This window comes from Bos taurus, chromosome 27, assembly GCF_002263795.3.
Source record: "Bos taurus isolate L1 Dominette 01449 registration number 42190680 breed Hereford chromosome 27, ARS-UCD2.0, whole genome shotgun sequence".
Taxonomy (NCBI): Eukaryota; Metazoa; Chordata; class Mammalia; order Artiodactyla; family Bovidae; genus Bos; species Bos taurus.
The window spans coordinates 24467870-24492473 of record NC_037354.1 but is presented as its reverse complement, the minus strand read 5'-3'; the positions used below and the strand labels follow the sequence as shown (position 1 = coordinate 24492473).

Below are 24604 nucleotides of genomic sequence, written 5' to 3'. Positions count from 1 at the left end.
ACAACTGAGCAATTTCCCTTTCACTTTTCACGTTCATGCATTGGAGAAGGAAATGGCAACCCACTCCAGTGTTCTTGCCTGGAGAATCCCAGGGACGGGGGAGCCTGGTGGGCTCCCGTCTATAGGGTCGCACAGAGTCAGACATGACTGAAGTGACTTAGCAGCAGTACCAGCATGCTAAGTTGCCATGAGCAGCCTGCCCTAGTTACCATTATATTTCAGAATGAATGCTTCAGTTGAAATGGCAAAAGATAATCCCTTAATATCAAATCAAATTAAAAATACAGAGGACTTCCCTGGTGGGGGAATTCCAGTTCCCTGGAACTCAGGAGTTCCAATGCAGGGGGTGAGGGTTTGATTCTTATTCAGAACCCACATGCCATATGGCATGGCTAAAAATCAATCAATCAATAAATAGCTTGGATAACTAAATACCGGAGATGATTAAAGGTTAAAAAAAAAACTTTCAAAGTGAATTTTTATTCAAAATCACCAAAACTCAGAAAGAAATGAAATCTCCATCAATTGATGAGTGGGTCATCAAATGTGGTATATCCATATAATGGAATACTATTCAGCAATAAAAAAGAACATATCACTATATGGAGCAACATGGATGAATATCAAAAGCATTATGCTAGATTAAAGAAGCCAGATTCAAAATGTGACATCTTTTATGGTGGTGGTGGTTTAGTTGTTAAGTTGTGTCTAACTCTTGTGACCCCATGGACTGTAGCCCACCAGGCTCCTCTGTCCATGAGATTCTCCAGGCAAGAATACTGGAGTGGGTTGCCATTTCCTTCTCCAGGGGATCTTCCTGACACAGGAATCAAACCCAGGTCTCCTGTATTGCAGGCAGATTCTTTACCAACTGAGCTATGAGGGAACCCCCACTTTATAAGTTTAAAATAATTTTCTGGAAAAGGCAACATGATAGGGACAGAAATTAGACCAGTGATTGCCAGGGGATAGAGATGACAGATGTCAAAAAAGATGTCCTTTTCATTATAGGGGACTGGAATGCAAAAGTAGGAAGTCAAGAAACACCTGGGGTAACAGGCAAATTTGGCCTTGGAATATGGAATGAAGCAGGGCAAAGGCTAATAGAGTTTTGCCAAGAGAAAGCACTGGTCATAGCAAACACCCTCTTCCAATAGCACAAGAGAAGACTCCAGACATGGACATCACCAGATGGTCAACACCGAAATCAGATTGATTATATTCTTTGCAGCCAAAGATGGAGAAGCTCTATACAGTCAGCAAAAACAATACCGGGAGCTGACTGTGGCTCAGATCATGAACTCCTTATTGCCAAATTCAGACTGAATTTGAAGAAAGTAGGGAAAACCACTAGACCATTCAGGTATGACCTAAATCAAATCCCTTATGATTATGCAGTATAAGTGAGAAATAGATTTAAGGGACAAGATCTGATAGATAGAGTGCCTGATGAACTATGGACGGAGGTTCGTGACACTGTACAGGAGACAGGGATCAAGACCATCCCCATGAAAAAGAAATGCAGAAAAGGAAAATGGCTGTCTGGGGAGGCCTTACAAATAGCTGTGAAAAGAAGAGAAGCGAAAAGCAAAGGAGAAAAGAAAAGATATAAACATCTGAATGCAGAGTTCCAAAGAATAGCAAGGAGAGATAAGAAAGCCTTCCTTAGCGATCAGTGCAAAGAAATAGAGGCAAACAACAGAACGGGAAAGACTAGAGATCTCTTCAAGAAAATTAGAGATACCAAGGGGACATTTCATGCAAAGATAGGCTCGATAAAGGGCAGAAATGGTATGGACCTAACAGAAGCAGAAGATATCAAGAAGAGGTGGCAAGAATGCACAGAAGAACTACAAAAAAGATGTTCATGACCCAGATAATCATGATGGTGTGACCACTCACCTAGAGCCAGACATCCTGGAATGTGAAGTCAAATGGGCCTTAGAAAGCATCACTACAAACAAAACCAGTGGAGGTGACAGAATTCCAATTGAACTATTTCAAATCCTGAAAGATGATGCTGTGAAAGTGCTTTACTCAATATGCCAGCAAATTTGGAAAACTCAGCAGTGGCCACAGGACTGGAAAAGGTCAGTTTGCATTCCAATCCCAAAGAAAGGCAATGCCAAAGAATGCTCAAACTACTGCACAATTGCCCTCATCTTACACGCTAGTAAAGTAATGCTCAAAATTCTCCAAGCCACACTTCAGCAATACGTGAACTGTGAACTTCCTGATGTTCAAGCTGGTTTTAGAAAAGGCAGAGGAACCAGAGATCAAATTGCCAACATCTGCTGGATCATGGAAAAAGCAAGAGAGTTCCAGAAAAACATCTATTTCTGCTTTATTGACTATGCCAAAGCCTTTGACTGTGTGGATCACAATAAACTGTGGAAAATTCTGGAAGAGATGGGAATACCAGACGACCTGACCTGCCTCTTGAGAAACCTATATGCAGATCAGGAAGCAACAGTTAGAACTGGACATGGAACAACAGACTGGGTCCAAATAGGAAAAGGAGTACGTCAAGGCTGTATGTTGTCACCCTGCTTATTTAACTTACATGCAGAGTACATCATGAGAAACGCTGGGCTGGTAGAAGCACAAGCTGGAATCAAGATTGCCGGGAGAAATATCAATAACCTCAGATATGCAGATGACACCACCCTTATGGCAGAAAGTGAAGAGGAACTAAAAAGCCTCTTGATGAAAGTGAAAGAGGAGAGTGAAAAAGTTGGCTTAAAGCTTAACATTCAGAAAACGAAGATCATGGCACCTGGTCCCATCACTTCATAGGAAATAGATGGGGAAACAGTGGTAACAGTGCCAGACTTTATTTCTGGGGGCTCCAAAATCACTGCAGATGGTGATTGCAGCCATGAAATTAGAAGGCGCTTACCCCTTGGAAGGAAAGTTATGACCAACCTAGATAGCATATTCAAAAGCAGAGACGTTACTTTGCCAACAAAGTCCGTCTAGTCAAGGCTATGCTTTTTCCAGTGGTCATGTATGGATGTGAGAGTTGGACTGTGAAGAAAGCTGAGCACCAAAGAATTGATGCCTTTGAACTGTGGTGTTGGAGAAGACTCTTGAGAGTCCCTTGGACTGCAAGGAGATCCAAGCAGTCCATTCTAAAGGAGATCAGTCCTGGGTGTTCATTGGAAGGACTGATGCTAAAGCTGAAACTCCAATACTTTGGCCACCTCATGTGAAGAGTTGACTCATTGGAAAAGAGTCTGATATGCTGGGAGGGATTGGGGGCAGGAGGAAAAGGGGACGACAGAGGATGAGATGGCTGAATGGCATCACCAACTCAATGGACATGAGTTTGGGTGAACTCTGGGAGCTGGTGATGGACAGGGAGGCCTGGCGTGCTGCAATTCATGTGATCGCAAAGAGTCAGACATCACTGAGTGACTGAACTGAACTGAACTGAACTGAGAGATGACAGAATGGTCACAAAGGGGCATGAGGGAAATTTTGGGAGTGATAGAACTATTATATCTTGAAATGTTAAGAAAATCCCTCAAAGGAAGAGTATTTACACACAATACTTACAATACTGTATCATATTTATCGATATTTCTAGGCTACATAGTGCTTCCCTGGTGGCTCAGACAGTAAAGCATCTGCCTGCAATGCAGGAGACCCAGGTTCAATTCCTGGGTCAAGAAGATCCCCTGGAGAAGGAAATGGCAACCTATTCCAGTACTCTTGCCTGGAAAATTTCCATGGACTGAGGAGCCTGGTAGCCTACAGTCCATGAGGGTTGCAAGAGTCAGACATGACTGAGTGACTTCACTTTCTTTTCTTCATTTCACTGGGCTACATGGTTCATCTACAAGTTTTTTCAAATTGTTGCAAATCTCCAAAAATTTTTCCAATATATTTATGGAAAAAAGTTCACATAAAAGTGGACCAGTGCTGTTTAAACCTGTACATTCAAGGGCCAACTGTATATTCCTCACAATGGCTGAAACTTCCCACGTCCACACTGTGCTAGGTGCTTTCCAAGTATTGTTTCATTTTCTGTTAAAAACAGCTCTATGAGGAAGGTACCATTAGCACTCTCATTTTTCAGATAAGGCTAGAGACATAATTATTTGGTACTCCAAGTCACTGTCAATTAACATGGAAAAGCAACCAAACATTATTTTTCAAACTTTTGAAGGTTTTAGAATGCCTGAAATCCTGGTGTACTTATAGTCAAAATTCAACCAAGGTTGGCTGAATTCACAAATGCAGGACACATGAATACAGAAGGCTGACAGTAGTACTGGGTTTTACATAGAAGACTTGAGCATCTATGGATTTTTGTATCTGTGGGGGTCCTGGAACCAATCCCCCATGAATAGTGAAGGGGGAATGTGCTGAGTTATGTCCCAGTTGTGAAGGAGGGAACAAAATTTGTACCGCCTTGTGAAAGACAGTTGTTTTCAAGATGGACCTACTAAAACAAAACCATCCAGATTGATATTGGACAAACCTTCCCCCTTTCCATTCTCCCCCTCCCAAAAGCTTGCATAAAAGCTTTTCATCTGTACAGATGAAACCAAAATCTTACTTGTTTTCTAGGTGCTGTATCTCTTGAAAGGCTTAAGTAAATTGGAAACCATCATAGATTAAAAGAAGGCTGGATTTGCAATTGATTTGTGTCTCTCTAGTTTCATGTAATGCAGGCATCTCTTTCATTATAACTCGATTAATCATCTGAACACAAGTCCTTAAATCTGACAAGTGTTAAGAGTGTGCTCACCAGTTACAAAGCAGTTCCTTCCATTTTTAAATGTAGAGAGCCTCCGTATAAGTTAACCTCACTAGTCATAGCTTTCATATAAGCAAAGCCCCACTTCCACATCACCTCCCAACTCGTATAGATAAAAATAGAATCCTATTGCTCCTTCTCTGCATCACATCCTCTTTTCTGGGTGATACAGCTTCCACTCTTTTAAGCTGTTTCTTATCAACAGTGTCCAGGCTCTTGGCTCTGCTAGAATTTAGCTCTGCCCAGCATGCCACCACCCGAAGTTGCAATGAGGCTAAGATTGTACTGACTTTTTTTGGTAACACATCACCTTGTTATGTGTTACCATAACACATAACAAGGCTTCCCTTCAACTTGTAATGATAGAAATTACATAAGGAAAAGATGAGGTCCCTGGCTCAGAAAAGTGGTGATGAGACCTGGGTATGCATGGAGGGTTTGACCAGGGCAGAGAACTCAGACTGCATCAGCACCATGAAGATCAGTCCTGTTGCTTGTGACAGGACAAGCTTGTGAGACTGTATCAGATCAGATCAGATCAGATCAGTCTAGTATATAGTATATAGAATCCAGAAGGCCAGTGAGTTAATTCAAAATAAGTAACAACCGCTTCTAGGATCCAGATATGGCTCAGACTCAACACAACTTACTTCCCTTTCACCCAAAAATACCATAATATTTTTAGTCAAACACCTGCATGAAGTCTGTAGATGCTGCAAGTTCTTCATCTGCCAGCATGATAATCCACTGAATCCTCTGAATTCCGTTTCCACTTCTCCATATTGAGATAACCAGTGTCCATGGTTATCATAGGTGCCCTTGTGTGTATAGATGTAACAAAAGTGATCCAGGTGGAGAATAAACTAGGTAAGAGGACAGACAGACTAAATTTTTTTTTGACAAACATTGACAGGGAAACCATCAAAGACTCTAAAATATGGTTTATGGTTCTTCTTAGATGCAAAGCTTATTCATACAGGTTAAGAGAGGGTACAAAGCAAGTGTAAATCAGGGTATCTGGGTTTTAATCTCTCACTGTTGAGGCAAGAGCAAGAGAGAAAACTCTAAAATAATTAAGAACAATGAAGGAGCATGAAAAGGGAACAATAGGAATGGTATAGGAGTTGCAAGTAGACTGGATTAAGAGAGAAAGGGCATGGTGGGGGGAGTGGGGGAATGACCTAAAAATTAACCTGGAGAATGAATAGAATGTAGATAGTGGGGATGGGGTGAGAAAGAGCTTTATAGGTAGAACTGATTAGAAAAGAAAATATGGAAGGAAAAATTCATTGGAAGGGTAAACACATTCTGTCAATGATGACAGATTTAAGGGAGTGTGTCTAAGATAAATTTGTGTACTGAATCTTAGGGGGAGATAGAGAGATATTTAAGGAAAACTTCCAAGAGTAGTGAAAGAATATGAATAGCTTCCCTGAAGCCCAAAGGGGACCTAGGGTCACGCTTTGGAGACAGAAAATGACGGCATTTGGAGAAAGTAAAATAAAATTTTACTTCGCAAAGTAGTTGGAAACTGTACAGAATTTGCTAACCTTGAAGGATACAGACTGTGTGTGTGGTGTGTGTGTGTGTGTGTATTCAAAAATGTGAATATAAATGCACAGTCTATACGCACATCATAGGTTATTAAGAGGAACTAGGGATATGTCTGTATTCTGAACAAGGGGTTAGCATCACAAATGGCAATAATGCCTCTTCTTAAAACTGTATCTTTTCTAGGGTAAAGGAGGTTACTCCCCACCAACATAACTGACATGATCCAACGTACCCAGTCTTGAGTCATATCTTAGACTGGGGATTCCATGACACACAGATAACATTTCTGAATAGAACCATATTCTGATAACCTAGTACCCGAAAGACAGTCTCCTCCTCCTTAAAAGGTGTTCAGTTTCCTTTGAAGTAGTTTGTATTCTAGTAAGAACTGACCTTGTTTTCTCTCAACTATTTTATAAATCCACTATACTTTCTGGTCTGTACATTTCTAGATATTCCTCCAGCACTTGGAAATACTTATATGATGGAATTTGGGATAAGTGTTGAGAAGATCCTTCTGTTTTAGTGTAACTTTGGTTAAAAATAAGTGCACTATTAACATGCTGTTTTTAGAGACAATTTATTTTTGTATGTAGTATCACATCAGAATATCTCAACTTTAGTTATTAGCTTGCTCTTTCTACACCACAGTGAGCCTGGGAGCTGTTGCTATGTATTACAAACAACAAGTTTCGATGTCATTCCTGAGTCTCTATACCCAGTGGGGGGTGGGGGGGGGAGATTCAACTTTTTTAAACATTTGTTTTATAAAATGAGGGTTTTTTTTTTTTTTTTTTGGTGAGGAAGAGATAGATAACTCTTATCAACATTTTGTTTAAAAAATATTTAAATTCAGACTTCCCTGACAGTCCAGTGGTTAAGATGCCACGCTTCCACTGCAGGGACATGGGTTCAGCCCCTGGTTGGGAAACTGAGACCCCAAGTGTAGCACAGCACGGCCGAAAAATAAATAATAAACAGAATAGAATAGCTGGCATAGCATTCAAAAAAATATTTAAATTCCATTACAACCGCAAAGCACAATTTTTATCATGACTCCTTTCTTCTAACAGAGAAACAGAAATAAACAACTTGGGGCCCTTGATTTTGTATTTAACGGGCAACACATCCAAATTTTTTATAAAAGTATAAACGAAAAAGTGTGCGTGTGGGTGACAGGGGAAGGCAGTGAGGCAGACATTGGCCTGAAGAGCAGTGTCTGGTCGCCGTGGCTTCGGGAAAAGGGAAATGCCGAAAAGGTTTTGAGGAGAAGCATATTTGCCTTCTACCAAGACTAGCCAAAAGGAGGTTTGCTGCCAAAAATAAAAGGACAAAGAGGGTGGCGATGGATGTGGGAGGGGTGTTCAGAATGGAGGGGATGCATGCAAACCTATGGATGTGTATATAATAACTGGCATAACATTTTAAAAAATACTTAAATTCCATTAGAACCATAAAGCACAACTTTTATCATGATTCCTTTCTTCTAACAGAGAAACAGAAATAAACATAGGACATGTATACCTGTGACCGATTCACACTGATGTATGGCAGAAACCATCCCAACATAAAGTAATTATCCTCCAATTAAAAAAATAAAAGGACAAGGCATCACCTACACTCAAGACGCTAATATTGGCCAGGTGATTAACTTGCTCTCTGCTCCAGTGCAAAGAAAACTGTTTCTTTGCCATGTGTTATGTTTCCTTTCTGAACCTACAGGCTCAACACAATACGCAGAAGCGGTTAACGAAATGAAACACAGCAGAAACCTCCACCCTGGCTGCTTTTGGCGCTTCGAGGATATTGGAAGTAATGAGTCAGAACCGTGATGAACTATCTCAGGGGTTCGTGCCTCCACGGCTTGCCCCACATTTGGCACCGATAACCAAGCACTGGCTGGAACAACCATTATGATAATATAGCAGGGACGTCTAGCTTCTCTTCTAGTGAGTGCCCTGACAGAGGGCTGGAATATTCAACTGGTGAGCACTCTGATGTGGATTTTAACGGCTCTTTAAATGATTAAGTTGGACATGCTCCAAAGTAGAAAAGTCACAGATAAAATTTATGATTTTTTTTTCTTTTCTCTTATCCTCTTTTTCTTTTTTCTATCTCTGTGTGTCTTTATTGCTTCTCTCTCTCTTTCCTTCCTTCCATCCTTATTTACCTTACCTTTCCTTCTTTGCTTTCTTTTCCTTTTTATTATTAAAGAGGTACTGTGAAGATCATTCATAATAGTGAAATTAAGATACAGAAGGGACCTCAGCAATTATTTCTTCAAAGCCTTCCATTTGTGGTATAGGCAAGAGACCTGGAATAAAAAGGTCTGGATTTTAGTCTGAGTCTTCGTGGCTCAGACAGTAAAGAATCTTCCTGCAGTGTGGGAGACCAGGGTTCTATCCCTGGGTTGGGAAGATCTGGAGAAGGGAATGGCTATCCACTCCAGTACTCTTGCCTGGAAAACCACGGGACAGAGGAGCCTGATGGGCTCCAGTCCACGGGGTTGCATAGAGCTGGACATGACTGAGCAACTTTCACTTCACTTTACCACCTACCAGGTGTTATTTCCTGGGTAAATACACAACCTTCTTGAAGTTCAGTTTTCTCATCTGTAAACTAGGACTGCTAGCTGGGGCCAAGACGGAGCTCCACTGCCCCTCAGTCTGCGGCTCTTTGTGTTAACTCCATGATCGCCTTGGATCCTTCCTATTTGCCTCCATAATCCCCACCCACGTGGCTTCCTCACAGACCCCTAAACCATCTCTCCCTTGCATTGTCTGTGTCCCCTCCATACCCATCCCTGAGACACCAGAGGATGGCAACTGATGCCAGCAAAGGCACTGGAGGAACTTACTCTGCTAAGTTCACACCAGCACATCTCCTGCTCCTCCAAGAGTATGAAATTAAACCACAACAGAACAGACATCCTTTCCCACATCCTGCTTCTGTCTCATGTCCCACCTCCCACATCCATATTTATCTTTGCAAACTCAGCAACGTTGTCAATTCAAAAGGAAGACTTGTTTTACTTCCTAGATGATAGCATTTTCCTGCACTGGGAACTTACAAAGCATGGTCCCTTTGGAGTACCTGTCACAATATAAGTACATGATCCTGTTTCACTCTGTCATCACCTCCCTTCCTCCCCTCCATTTATACTGTCTGATTCAGAAAGTCAGGAAGCAGGTCTGTTTGGCTCAGTGCTACATCATCAAGGCCTTGCTTAGAGTTTAGCATAGGGGGTGCCCTCAAACAAAGTGCCAAATGGATAAATGAATGGATGTAGCTTCTGATGGACTTCCCAGGTGGCGCTAGTGGTAAAGAACCTGCCTGCCAATGTCGGAGACATAAGAGACGCAGGTTCGATCCCTGGGTTGGAAAGATCCTCTGGAGAAGGGCATGGCAACCCACTCCAGTATCCTTGCCTGGAGAAACCCATGGACAGAGGAGCCTGGTGGGCTATGGTCCATAGGGTTGCAAAGAGTTGGATACAACTGAAGTGACTTCACACACACACACGTACATGCTCTAATATTACCCATCAGTTACTGAGAGTGTATGCCTGGTGCTATAGGTTGATTGTTTGGGTCCCCCCAAAATTCATGTATTAAAACCTAACCCACAAAGTGATAGTACTAGGAGATGGGGGCTTTGAGGGGATGATGAGGTCATGAAAGTGGAGCCCTCATGAGCAGGAATTATTGCCTTTATAAACAGAACCCCGGAGAGCTCCTTTACCCCTTCCACCATGTGAGGCTACAGCAAAGAGACAGCCTTCTATGACCCAGGAAGTGGGCTCTCACCAGACCATGGATCTGCTGGTTTCTTGCTCATGGATTTCCCAGTCTTCAGAACAGTGAGAAATATTTACAAGTCACTGGTCTATGGTACTTTGTGATAGCAACCTGAATGAACTGAGACACCAGGTTCTCAACTAGGCATTTCACATAACTTAGCTTATTTAATTTTCAAAACAACCTTTTGGGGAAGATATCACTAATTGTGTTTTACAGACAAGGAAATTGAAGCCAAGAAGGGACATCTAACTCAGCTTCCACAGTCAGGGAAGGTTTTCCAAAAGTGACGATGATGACACCTCACTTAATTCCTTCCAGGTCCTGCTAAAATCAGTTTTAAGTGGATGACCTTATTGGGTGACTGAGCATTTTAATAGGGAGAAACAGATAGATAGATTGACAGATGAGTGATATCTTACATATATGATCATACTATCGGTATTTATCAAGGCTTGATTAGCTATGAAAAATGTCAACAAATATGAGAAATAACCATCTGGAATAGATCTGGGCTAAGCTGGTTGACCCGGAGAAGGCAATGGCACCCCACTCCAGTACTCTTGCCTGGAAGATTCCATGGACGGAGGAGCCTGGTGGGCTGCAGCCCATGGGGTCGCTGAGGGTCGGACACGACTGAGCAACTTCCCTTTCACTTTTCACTTTCATGCATTGGAGAAGGAAATGGCAACCCACTCCAGTGTTCTTGCCTGGAGAATCCCAGGGAAGGGGGAGCCTGGTGGGCTTCTGTCTATGGGGTCGCACAGAGTCGGACACGACTGAAGCGACTTAGCAGCAGCAGCAGCAGCAGCAGCAGGAACCTGGTTGACCATATAAGGCATGGGGATTTTTTTTCTTTTGCTTCTCCTCACTCCCCAAAGTATAGCTCTTTGGACACCAAGGACTGTCCACTCTGGCTCTCTTAAGATAACTGATTGCAACCTGTCAAGCACAGGTTTAGCTGAATTTCAGCCTGGAAGATGTGGAATCTCTTTATTATCTCCTCTGTCATACAAGAGCATTGTAATGCCTGTTCTTTAATTGAATTACGAACAAAGCAACACTATGCCCTGATATGAAAAGTCACATTTATTTTCATTCTGGACGCTTGCTCTGCGGGATCACGCCAGTGAATGCTGCTGTCATCCCCACTCAGACTTAGTCAGCTGAGTTGGAAGAGATTTTGTGTTTGTTTTATTTATTTATTTTTTTAAAGAAAAGAGATTAGTGAATACATGTCTGTTTGAAAGCAAATTCCTTTTTGAGCAAAACACCAGCTTGGAGCCCTGGTAATGAGTCCTCTCTCTCTCGTCATCTGGTGAGCCCTGACCTATGGGTGAGAATATGAGATAATAAAAGGTTTATTTAAAGGAGAATCAGAGATAAAACTCTACAATTCCCTCATCTCACAAATGCACCGTTTTCTTTTCCTTTTATGCTCTTGTGTTACATCTTTTTGGAAGCTGTTTTCTCATTCAAACCACCCCTACTGGGCAGGCATGTCTGGGAGAGCTGCAGGTGTCCCCTGGCCACGGCTCACAAAGCCCACTTGTAATCAGCGCCATCACGTGTCTCCTGACCCCCTTCCTACCCTGCTCTCTCCACATCTCTCCCAGCCAACCACCACTGCTACTTCTAAAAGGGGAAAAAAACCAACGGCCAATCAAAAGAGTTATTATCTTAAAGATTCCTTAACAAGGCCTGGGGCTTTCTAGAAAACTAGCTCAAGCTTTTGCTCTGCTGTCTCTCCTAGCCATGGGGTCCCCCTTCCCTCAGTCACTAGTCGTTGCAAAGCTTGTTGACTCTGCTACATTCTGTGGTCCCTGGGCACTCCACCAGTGTCCCTCCAGGAGCCTCACGGCCACCACTCTTATATGCCAGCCCCAGTCAGGAATGTAAATCCACACGCAGATCATCCTGACTCCACAAAGTGAAGCACCGGTGACTCTGTGTGTGATGCCAACTGGTAGATTTAATACCAAGGATCCCGAAGACAAATAAGTCGTTGTTGTTGTTGGTTTTTGTTTTTTGTTTTTTTTCCCTCCAGTCTTCTATACTTGATTATTAACTGGTCTGCCTAGGCAAGTCTTTCCCCCACTACTTGATGCAAAATGAGAAAGTTCATTCTGTGACATTATGACCTGGGAAGAAGTAATTTACTAGTAAGAGTCAGTGTTTGTAGAAGGTGCAGGGTTGGCATAGACAGATACTCTGTGTCAATTACGTACTCTGGACCTGAAATAGAAGGAGGCTGCATGCAACCTGAAGGCCCTAGATGGGAAGGTTTATTTTGCTCCCCCACATGACCGCACCCCACCCCATGCAGAAATCAAGCAACATCTGTCTCTTGACTCAGTGCTTGCACTCAGAAACCTGAAAGGAGGAAGCAGGTTAGTTGCGTTTTTTTTTTCTTTTTTTTTTTTCAGTTTCACCATGTGGTATACCAAGGAGAGAAATAAGGCCTCCCCTCAGAGTCCCTTGTATTGTATCAAAACAGGATTTTACTCCTGCAAAGTGCCAAAGCTGGTTATTGGTAAAATGTTCTGTGCCCCAAAAATTGTCCTGAGATCCTTTTGTGATATATTTCCTATGAGAATCTAAGAAAAATGAAAAAAAAAAAAAGGAAAAGGGACAAGGGATAAGTCCACCTCACTTCAGGGGTGAATATGCAAAGGAAACGCTTTTTCAACAGGTTTAGATGGCAAATGTCATGTTCTTTTTAAATAAATGGAAAAAACCCTTCCCACCTTTTCTTCCCCTATCATTGAAAAGTACTCAGGAAAACTTGATTTAGAGCACTGGCTTACCTTGTAAGTAAAAACCTCTAAGATATGGTCCATGGGATGACACCCTTATGGTTGGGTTTTGGCAACTGGCCTCAGAGGTAACGTTCCACAGAAAGCTTTCTGTAAAAGTTAACAAGACAGAGGTCGGACACTCAGAAGCCTACCGACCTAGTAAAACCGAAACCGAAGCTGCCTTGGGGAAGACAAGGGGAAAGTCGCAGTGATGGGGCTATTGAACCACGGTAAAGCACGCGATGTTTTCTCAACCCTGATTTATCTGGCAGCAAACAGCCTGGAGTTTCTGTGATGTTATAGAATTATGGATCCATCTATCTCCTATGGGAGTTTAAAAACCGATGGCCTTTTGAATGACTAAGCTCATTGACCTAAAGATACATGAGATTTCTCAGACCTGCTGCATCTTTCAGACACTGGCAGGTCTCTCAGAGAGACACAGGTGATCTCTCTCTATGTGTGATAAAATATATATAACATAAAATGGACTGTTTTAACTTTTTTCCAGTGTGCAATTCTGTGGCATTAAGCACATTCACATTGCTGTACAACCACCACCACCGTCCGTCTCCAGAACTTCTTCATCTTCCCAAACTGAAACTGTACCCATTAAACAATAATTCCCCACTGTCCCTTCCCAAAGGCCCTGGCAACCACCATTCTCCTTTCTGTCCCTAGGAATCTGACTACTCTAGGTACCTCATGTAGGTGAAATCATACAGCAATTGTCCTTTATTGACTGGCTTACTTTACTTGGCATAATACCCTTGAGGCAGCATGTATCAGAATTTCTTTCCCTTTAAAGACTAAATATTATTTCATCTTTCTCTTTTTATAAACAGCTTTACTGAGCATAATTTACTGAGCATAAATTTCAACCATTTTTAGCATGCGATTCAGTATTTTTTAGTAAATTTATCAAGTTGTCCAATCATTATCACAATCCGGTTTTAGAATATTTTCATCATCTCAGTAAGATCACCTCCCTGCCCGTGTACAGTTCATCGTCACTCTAAATCTTTTTTCACTTTCCACCATAGGCAACCACTACTTTCTGTCTCTGAAAAGTTGACTTCTCTGGACATTTCATATATCTGGAATCATACATTTCGTCTTCTGTGTCTGGTTTCTTTCACTTAGCACTTTGCGTAATGTTTCTGAAGTCCGTCCGTGTTGCTGTATGTATCGGTATTTCGCTTTTTTATTACTGAATAGTATTCCATTGTATGGAAATGTCACCTATTGTTTATCCATTGACCTGCTAATGGATATTTGGGTTGTTTCCACCTTTTAACTATTACGAATAATGTTGTATGAATAGTGGTGTGCAAGCTGTTGTGTGGACATACCTTCATTTCTCTTGGGTAGATATCTGGAAATGGATTTGCTGGGCCTTATGACAAATTTACAGTTAACATTTTAAGAAATTGTCTACTGTCTTCCAAAGTGGATGTGCCATTAGGAGGTTTTCTTTCGGGTAACTAAACAGATCTTTCCAATGGGTTTGTTTTTATTTTGTGACCCTTCCCAATGTAAAATATTCTGCTGCTTTTCAACTCTGACCCCAGCTCAGTCAGAAAGTCAAGCAGTGGGTAGGATGAATTAATTCTTCAAATAGTTCTCATTTTCACATCCTTAACTCACAGCTGAGTTCACATTAAAACTGAACAACCTTTAAAGCGCAGAAGAAGTGTTGTAAAACATTCTATGAGACCTCTGGCAAGTTATGTTGGTAATTTAGGGTCTCAGGGTCCCACTTGTCAGAGAAGATGAGACCAAGGTGACTTCTAATGTCCATGAATGGCATCTATGGACCCACAACAATCCTTTGTTGGCTTTGAGATACTTAGTTTACACTGCCTGGGTGTGGAGGTGAAGAGTTTCTCAACCATGCCTATGCAAACTCAGGGAACTGGGACTTTCCCCTAAATGTGGACCCTAAAATTGGAGAAACAGGGAGCAACAGATGAAAGAATGACCCTTTCTCTTCCTAAGGCGAGCTGAATGAAGCGACACTGCTACTGCTGCTGCAAAGTCGCTTCAGTCGTGTCCGACTCTGTGCGACCCCATAGACAGAAGCCCACCAGGCTCCTCTGTCCATGGGATTTTCCAGGCAAGAGTACTGGAGTGGGGTGCCATTGCCTTCTCTGTGAAGCGACACTATAACCTTCTTATTCTAGTGAACTGCCTGGCATAACATGCATGGTGGACATTAATTAACATACCTCTGAGGTCATGTTTCTTTTGAGTTGATTTTTAAAAATCTTGATCATCTGTCTGGAAGTGGTAGCATATATTACTCATTGGAACATGTTTATTTTAGGAACTGTATTAATTTCCTAGGCTGCTCTAATAAAGTACAGTCATTCTTAGCGGGGCTGAGTTCCAGGAGTGCCCCACATACTCAAACCCATGGATGCTCAAGTCCCTTATAAAATGATATAGTTCAACAAACACATTTGGCCCTCTGTATCCCTAGGTTTCACATCCTTGGATTTAACCAAACTGCGGATAGAAAGTCTTGGAAACAGAAGGCTGGCTGTACCAAAAACTGGGTAGCTTAAAACAACAGAAATTTATCATCTCACAGTGCTGGAGGCTGTAAGCCCCAAATCAGGCATTGCAGGGAACATGCTCTCTCTGACAGCTCCAGGGAAGGATCTTTCCTCCTGTCTTCCAACTCCTGGCATGCACTGGCAATCCTTGGCCTTCCTTGACTAGTAAATACATCACTTGACTTACATGGCCTTTCTCGCATTGTGTCTTCACACTGTCTTCCCTCTGTGCATCTGTCTTTTGATCCAAATTTCCCCTTTTTATAAGGACACCAGTCATCTTGGGTGGTGGTGGTTGTTCAGTCGTGCAGTCGTGTCCGACTCTTTTGCAACCCCATGGACTGCAGTTGCACCAACCAGGCTTCCCTGTCCTTCACCATCTCCCAGGGCTTGCTCAAACTGATGTCCATTGAGTCAGTGATGCTATCAGGACCCACCCTAATGACTTCATTTAAATTTGGTCACGTCTGTAAAGATCCTACTTCCAAATAAGGTCACATCTGAAGTCCTGGGGGTTAAGATTTCAACATATCTTTTAGGGGAGTGGGCAGTATGGGAACAAGTTCAACTCATAACAGTAACAATTGGGGAAAAATGAGATTTACAATAAGGTATCTGTCACTGAATGCACATCTAACTGTAATTATATTATAAAAGGGGGGGAAACTGTTTTCCTTCTTCAACACCTGATGTCTGAGTTCTATAGCACTTGAGCACAGAGAAACATAACAATCCTGAGCCCTTGACTCTCAGTCCCATGTGGGTTGAGATTCTGACATCTGCAGTCATTTTAAACAACTGTCTTTAGTCTGGGGAGAGAGAGGATCTATTCAGTGCTTGGGATAAAATATTGTAAATTATTTAATATGGTTTATCCTGAGCAGTGCTTCCTAGGACTAAAGGCAGGGAAGAATGGGATGTAGGGAATGGTTTTTTAAAAAGTTGGGACACAAGGATGTGATTCCATAATCACAGGACGGGGATTAACCCATCAGATTACTTGAATTTCCACACCTTCGAGAAGGAAGAGAGAATTTCAGGTTGGCAATTGAAAGACCTGATTATCACTCAGGAGGAAAGAGAGACAGGTGTGGGGCCATGTTCCCTTGCCAGAGTGAACTTTGACTGGCTTGCAGAGAGTATCATCTTCTAGCAGAGGGACAGAGAGAATCCAGAGGGGCTCCTCACAGCAGATTTTCAAAAGACCTTTTTCCCTTCTCTCCTTACACTCGCAGTCCCCTCCATGAGGGCTTGGGGACTCCAGCTGCCTCCCAGGCAGACCCAGCACAGCCCATGGCTTGCAGGAATTTCATCCTGTCTCACCGGCCATCACCCTTCTCCCCCTTCTAAATTCGCCTTTTCCCTCCCTGCACCCCTGTCAAGCCTTTCTTTCCCACTCCATCTGTGCTCCCATTTGCTTTACTTCTTCCATGGGGTCTGCTGTAAACCTCTGTTGTTAGAAGAAAAGTAACGAAGAGTTTAAGCTGGTCTCAAATACGCAATGCAATGTTCCACATGCAATACCCCACCGTGTGGAATTAGCAGAAACCTGGAATTCTCTTGATAATGCTTCTCCCTTCTCTCTAAGAGACCCCTTTTCACATGGCTCTGGGTTACACACGGTCTGGAAGAGAGTTCCTCTGTTTCATGGCCTCCCCTAGACCACCATGTTTCCAATCTTTCCCGTCTTTGTCTTGTCTTTGCTCCTTCCTCGCCATGCCCCTCCAAGTTCTTTCATTTCTCCTGTGGCTCCAGACACTACTCTACCAGGAGAACTTCATTCACCAGATGGCTATCCCACGCTTCAGACTCCAGAGACCACAAATGAAGTCCTCTGACTTCCTTGTTTGTACTAATGACACCAACCTTCTACCAGTCTCTTGAGGCAGAAGTTTTGTTGGTTTTCTTTGATTTTCCTCCTCTCCCTCAGCCACAGCACTAATCAGGAAGCATCCAGGCCCCACATCTCCCTCTCGATTTCTTTCCAAAGCATCCATCCAACATCCACACTTTCCATTCCTCCTGCCACATCCCTTATCAAGTCCTGACCTCCCACCTGGACCAGGGTTAGACACTCGAAGCCTGTCTCCTTGTCTCCAATTTCTTCTTCCACTTTCTGATCCACTTGAGATACAAGATCCAGATAGAGCTAATGAAAAATTAACTTGGAGAGCGTCATTCAGCTGTTCAGAAATGTCAATCCTCTCCCACTGGTTTACTTGAAAAGCAAGTCTTTCCTGTCCAGTGCCCCACGCCATCTCCAGGCTTGTCTCCAATAATTATGTTCCAGTCAGATTGGATAAGAAATCTCTCAAAGTCTTCTGCCTCGCCCACGTCCATTCCTTGGCAGATGCTGTTCTCTTGGTCCGGAAAGTCCCCACTGTTCACAAATTGGAATCCTTATCCTGCAAAGCCTCTTCCTCCCTGAAGCCACTCTGTGTTTTTGTCTTTTCTTCCTTTGAATTCTCACTGCCCCTAGCTTATCTTCCTCTCACAGAGCTTATATTTGCCTCTCTTTCATCTTTCTTTTTTACCCTATATGCCCTCATCCTGTGCTACATAAGGAGAAGACACTCAGTAAATGTTTCTATTATTTGAGGTCACTTCTGCGGTTGGGGAGATACAGGTTTGGATTACTTTGGTCTAATCTTGACACTAACCCCTCCAGTACCCCTGCTAGCATTATTTTCTCTGTATAACTTAATGATGTGCACTTCCTCATCTTACCTTTTCACCTTCTTAATTCCAAATTACTTCACCTTATCCACCCCAAAGCACACCACCTGCCCCAGCCTTTGTCCTAATTTCCCCAAATTTAACTGCTCTCTTATGCAGACTGGTGCTCCAGGATGAAAGCCCTGAAGGGAATCGCTCTTCTTTGAGGTCTGATGTGTATCAGGGAAGCCAAAGCCTGCAGTTAAAAATGTCGTGAAAATGAACTGATAAGTAGCTAGGAGCAAAATGCTGAGTATACACAAATTCCACCGCAGTGCAGAGCGCAGTTTGGAAGTTCAAGGAAGAATTGTTTATTAAAATGCATGAGCTTCCATAGCTTCACCAAGGAGGAGATAACATACTTAACAGTTACTGGTGGAGCACTGCATAAGAGAATGGGTATTTTGTGTGGATCTAAGCAACTCTTGAAGTATTTTTTTAAATTCTTTTCATTAGGCTAGAAGAAGCCAGCTTTAAGGTCATGTCACTGGCATTAAAAGATGAACATTACACGTCAGCAACTACAGCATTTACTTCATGTGAGCACAGCAAGAGCCTTGAAAACACAGTTTATTTTGCAGAGAGACTGAATTAATCCTTCAATTGCTGTCCCATGCCACAGAACTGCCAATTTTGCCATACTATATAGCCTTTGCAGTGAAGTGAAAGTCGCTCAGTCATGTCCAACTCTTTGCAACCCCATGGACTATACAGTCCATGGAATTTTCCAGGTCAGAATACTGGAGTGGGTAGCCGTTTCCTTCTCCAGGGGATCTTCCCAACCCAGAGATCAAACCCAGGTTTCCCACATTGCAGGCAAATTCTCTGCCAGCTAAGCCATAAGGGAAGCCCAAGAATATGGGAGTGGGTAGCCTATCCCTTCTCCAACGGATCTTCCTGGTCCAGGAATCAAACTGGGGTCTCCTGCATTACAGGCGGATTCTTTACCAACTGAGCTATCAGGGAAAACTTTACTTCTTATAATTACGTATTTTAACCTGTTAATATACTAGAGACAATTAAGTAAAGAGAAGGGAAAAAGTGGGAACAAGAGGTCCTCCTGTGTGCTCCCTTCTTGGGGTGGGTGTCCTCAATGGGGCTTTACAGAGGAAGAATGTAAAACCTTTACATTACAGAGGAAATATCCAACCTGAATCGTGGGGACTAGGAACTTCTCAAACACAGGGGTTTTCCCTCTTCCATTTTAATGGAATGGAAGCTTCCTAGATGGCACAGTGGTAAAGAATCCACCTGCCAATGCAGGAGATTCAAGAGATGCGAGTTCGATCACTGGGTGAGGAAGGTCCCCTGGAGTAGAAAATGGCAACCCACTTCAGTATTCTTGTCTAGGAAATCCCATGGACTGAGGAGCCTGGTGGGCTGTAGTCCAGGGGGTTACAGAGTCAGACATGACTGAGCACACACACGCACACCTTCTAACAGAACTGCAAGCACCTTCTGATGTCATTTTTATATTTCTCCAGCAACGACCACTTTGTCCCTATCTGCTTTTCACCACCTTCCCCTCCTGGTTTCTCTGTAAACGAGTGGGACTGACCCTTCAATTTTGCTGGCTGCTGATGGAGCCTAAACTGAGTTTTCCATGTTTGTTCAAATGGTTTCCCATCATTTTGAGAAGAAAGAAAAACAGAGCTGGATGACCAGTACTAGGGGAGGGTAGTATGGCAGAGTGGAACTGCCCATCGGAGGAGCCAGACTGCCCTTGGTTCCAATCCCAGGACCAAGGCATGTCAGCCCATGGGTCCTGGCAAATCATGTGGCCCTGTGCACCTTAGTCCTCTCTGTGAAATGGGGATGATGTCCCTCTCATGGGGTTGCTTGGCATAGGGTAGGTATTTGACAAATGTTGGTTATACTTCACTAAACCTTAACCCCCCAGTTCTATTCATACTCAGGAGAAATTAGTGACATTGGAGCAAAGGAAGGTTTTGTTTATTTTTTAATATCCCTGCTAACATTCTCCATTTCTTACACAGAAGCCAAATCTCAAATACATGTCTTCTCCCCACCCTCACCCCACCTGCCCTGCCATGTCAATGCCAGATCACTAGGTAAGCCCAGGAATCTCAAGGAGAACCAGCCTCCTCATCTGGGCTGGGTGGAGGCTCACAAGCGAATCCTGATGGGCTCCCTGGAGGAGGAGGACCTGCTGGAGTTACTGGACTCACTGCCTCTCTGGGGAGGAGGAAGGAGCACCCAGAAAGCCACAGGTGTTCTTCGAGGTTTTTTTTTCCTATTCCATTCCCCAATTTCTCCCTACCAGGCAGGCCCAAGGTGGTGACCTGGACGCCGGTTCCCTGAAGAAACACCCAGGTCAAGGTTCAAGCCTGTTGCAGGCGGCAGGAGGAAGGGAGAGGACTGACTGTGTCATAGGCTGTCATACTCTCTGTTAAAGGATTTCTAGCTCTAGGACTATCTCGAACTCATTCTATCCCGGTGAATGAGTCACTTAACCGGAAACGGTGTAAACACAGGTGTTAATACTGGCCTAAGAAGCCCTGGCTCTCCGAGCTTGGAGGAAGACCAGCTCTTCCTACAACAACCCTTGCCTTCCACTTCCAGAAAACTGAAGTTCAAGGGGTTACACCAGGTGCCTGACTGAGGCCTCAGTCGAGGGACTGAGGACTCCCAGTCAGGCTGGGTGGTGCGTCAGCCTCCTTCTACCCGCAACAAGTCATTGACAATTTCGGGGCCCACGCAACTTTCGGGACGCGTCTGGGTTCCTGATTTCATCATTCCCCTGCGCACCCCCAGATCTGGGGCTGTACCCTCCACCGCCTCTCCCTCGTCCTCTCCGGGTCTCGCAGAGCAGGCTGGACGAAGGGATGCAGGACACCTACATACCTACGCGCACGTTATGGGAAAGGGAAGGCTGCAGACACCGAAACTCGTCCCTGCAGAGCCCCGCGGGGCCATCCTTGGAGAAGGGTGCAAAGGGGCGCTCGCTCCCGGGTCGGACGGCGCCAAGTCTCGGGCTGGGGGCGGAGCCTCCGTCGGGAGCCGGAGGGAGGGGCGGGGCGGGGATCGCCAGGAGGCGTCGGGGGCCGGGGAGCGAGCCCGCCGGCTGGGGGCGCGGGGCGGCGGCCCGGACCGCGGAGGTGCGGCGGGGCCCGGCGGGCGGCGCCACCGGAGGCGGGAGGGGGCGGAGCCGCGCTCGCAGCTGCCACCCGGCCGCCGGGCCCGGGCAGAAGACGCCGCCCGCGGCTGGGCACGCACCGCGCGCACACTCTCCAAACAATGCTCCGAGGCGCCCAGCAGGGCGCCTGGCGGCTCGGAGACCCGCGGCGAGGCCGGGGGAGCGCGGCCCCGAGGTGAGCCCGCGGCGCCTTCTCCCAAGTCGGCCTCTTTTTTTGTCTGGCAAACGTGGCCGCAGAGGGGAGCTCCGGGGGAGCGCGGCGATTGTGGAGCAGGCGACCCCCGTCGGCGTCCCCCGGGGGTGACAGGCGGTCGCTGGAGGAGGGTGGAGCGTTCGGACCGCGTGCGCCCCGGGTCGCGCCCGAGGTGGAAGCGCCGAGCCCGCGCTGGGGGGTGGAGGGGTGGGGGGAAAGGACCGGGGAGCCAGAGGTATGTTTTCGATTCATTCGAGAATCGCGCTCTTTCGGAAGGGGAAACTTTCCTCGAGTTCCGGCAGCGGAACCGACTGCTCTGGTCTCACTGGTCTGGCTGCTGGACTTGGGGCAGGAGACCGGAGCGCTTTGGGGATTGCTATTGTGGAGACTGCCGTTCCGCGGCTGCAGGATTGTCACAGGAACAGAGAGGGAGAGACCGCTCGGCGGCTCGGATCGGGACCCCGGGCGTGATGCTTTGGGACGCCAGGTTAGTAGCTGCCTCTTAGGCAGCCCGCAGTTGGATGCCAGCCTGGGGGTCTCCAGGGGGAACTAGACGATACCTTCTTCCTGAGCGGTGGCGGAGCCCTCTGAAAGGCTACCGTGGGCACGTTGTTAACCTTTGCCTGTGTTGCCTCCTCCCCCGCCACAGACACACAAAATAGAATCACACACACACACACACACACACATACAGAGAGAAAATAGAATCTGTCCACTTTCCGGTCCTCAGTGAGAACGCGAGGAGGCAGGGCCGGCTGACTGTGTATTTCTCTCAGGTGAAGCTCAGCCAGCGAGCACATGGCTTTGCAGAGCCCACAGCAAAGCCCAAAGGTCTAGGAGGGAGGAGTTTTGCAGGGCATCCAGCCCAGAGTCAGGTTTGGAAGGCGCTATTGATCACTGGCCTGAAAAACCCCTTCCCCTTTTGAGCCGGAAATTTGACAGGAAGCACTGGGGAATTCTGCGGTTATTTCGCTATCTTGGGGTCTTGTGGAATGCGGGTATCTTCCTTACTGGTTTAGATTGTAGTGGGTCTAACCCACAAAAACCACATTCCTGCTGCTGAGATTAGATTACATAGCACTGGAGAAGGAAAAAAGAAAATAAAAAGTTGGGTGAGTAGCATGGTGCGTGTGGGTGGTGGGGGGAGGCAGGAGGTAAGGCCGTTACTTACTCCTTTGTGCCTGGGCAACCCCTGTCAATGGAGTGTTGAAATCCAGACAAAGTTCCATAAATATACCTCTTTTGCATTCATTTAATTGTAACTAAATGTATTTAATTGTAAAAAATAGATAAATTTTTTTTAGATGACTGTTTTCTGGAATTCTCTCACTTCAGGGTAAGGCATGAGCAACTTTCAGTGCAAGTGTGAAGGGCATTTGGAGCCCAGAGATTTGATTTTGTGGATCTGGTCGCCATTGTTTGGATTCTTTTTCCTGTGATGTGGGGGTGTATCTGACAGCTTTGGTCTTGCACGTTTTAGCCACAACTTTGGTGCAGAAGTTTGCAGAGGCAAAGATATTTTATCATGACTTGGATCAGAAAGAATGCTGAGATCTTTTTCTAATCTTACACTGCTGCCTCCCACTGAAATGGGGGAATTTGCATAATTCTGAGGGCTGCCTGCCCTTGGAGGTAAGGAATGTGGGCTGGGAAGGTGCCATTCCCAGGCGGTGGAGAGCTGGCACCGTGAGGCAGGCAACGCTCATGCTTGGTGAGCGCCACTTGAGTTTTTCCACTGTCTTTTGACTTAAAATAAATAGATAGTTCCAAGCCCAGAACCTCTCCAGACAGAAAAGATCTTTTCTGGCTTGATGTAGTGATAAATTCTGTTTGCTGTGACTGAGGAACCAGTTTTAACAGGATGTGTAGTGAGTCAGTGATGGTAAGGAGCCCAAGGCTTCATTTCATTCTGTACCCATCTTCATTCTTTTTCCCTGAAAAACGTTTTCCAGTCTCTGAGCGGTTGGCGTGGTGAAAGTTGTACCCACCGTCGGAGAATTTCAGAGCTGAGGATGGGAGTGAGGAGGGTGTTCAGGAACTGGTGAGGGGTTCTGAAGGAAGCTTCCTGAATGTTGGTAATCCAACCAGAAGTCCCAGGGCTCGAGTGGGCCATCTGCTCACAGGAGGGGACCTCTGGCACTAAGCAACCATGACACGTTTGGGTCGGTTATCTGAGCAGGAAATGATGTATGGCCACCCCACATGGCTTTCTTTGCCCCCCCTCTGTGGATGCCTCACTCCTCAGACAGCCCAGCCCTGTGAGGAGCTGCAGGAAGGAGGTGAGCCCACTCAGACCCGATTCCCAAGCTCTCTCCCTCCATCCTGTCTGGCATGCGGAAGCCTCTGCCTGCAGTAGAGGGGGCCAGGATTCCCAGGGAAGGACCTCTCCGCACCTCAGGGCAAGGGTATGGAGCTTTGCCTTATTGAACAACAAAATATCTCCTCTACTTTTTCCTCTTTCCAAAATCTTCCCTGGCGTGGGATTGTGAGAGAAAGAAAGACCCTTGCTTTCATCCTCTGCTTGTTGAAGCTTAGTGACCTCTTCTGGGGAACTTGGCAAGGAACAAACCTGCCACTTGGGTATATTTATAGGAGAAGAACCCAACTTGTAATCATCTTGATGCAGAAGAACCTAACAATGGTCACGAAAGACAGATACTTGTTTTTATTTCAGAGAGTTCATTTAGCTTAAAGATACAGTGGGCTTCCTGGTTAGTTTTGGAGGGAAAAAGAGGCCCAATGTAGCTTCAGCTCTCATTGAATAGATACCCCAGTCTGCGAGTGTGGGAGACCAGAAAGAGAGCTCTTCCCATAGAGATTCTGGAATGATCTTTGGGGCTCCTGGCTCATTCCACCTGGTTAGTCTTGTTGATGGTAGGGAGAGCAGCAACCTCAGAGCCAGTTCTCACGGGAGGAAAGAGGAAAGCAGACCCTGGGGCCAAACCCTCTCTATTTAATGAGTCTATTCACTGTAGATTCTTCAGGATGATTTTCTCCTGAACACTGTCCTTCTGAGGAAGTCAGTTCACTTAAGTGAGGAAAGGAGAGGAAAAAGCAGCAAACAGAT

At 45.0% G+C, this 24604-nt stretch overlaps 1 protein-coding gene and 1 long non-coding RNA gene across 9 annotated transcripts in view; one reads left to right on the top strand and one right to left on the bottom strand.

Annotated features, from left to right (window-relative positions):
• LOC100848853 (uncharacterized) overlaps window positions 1–21306 on the bottom strand; it is a 54022-nt gene extending 32716 nt beyond the window's left edge. The window contains exons 1-2 of one of the 2 annotated variants that reach the window (XR_815979.1): window positions 21053–21306; window positions 12924–13022 (exon numbers count right to left, since the gene is read on the bottom strand). This is a non-coding gene — a long non-coding RNA (uncharacterized lncRNA). Of the gene's footprint in view, window positions 1–12923; window positions 13404–21052 lie in introns of those variants that run through there. The other variant, XR_009493141.1, reaches the window with a different exon arrangement.
• The window catches only part of PRAG1 (PEAK1 related, kinase-activating pseudokinase 1), a 71351-nt gene that overhangs the window by 2960 nt on the left and 43787 nt on the right, over window positions 1–24604 (top strand). For 2 of the 7 annotated variants that reach the window (XM_059882348.1, XM_059882347.1), the window contains exon 3: window positions 7813–8304. The gene's annotated coding sequence lies outside the window, so the exon portion shown is untranslated. Of the gene's footprint in view, window positions 1–7812; window positions 8305–21394; window positions 21520–21823; window positions 22025–24604 lie in introns of those variants that run through there. The other 5 variants (XM_015460864.3, XM_005226034.5, XM_059882346.1 and 2 more) reach the window with 4 other exon arrangements.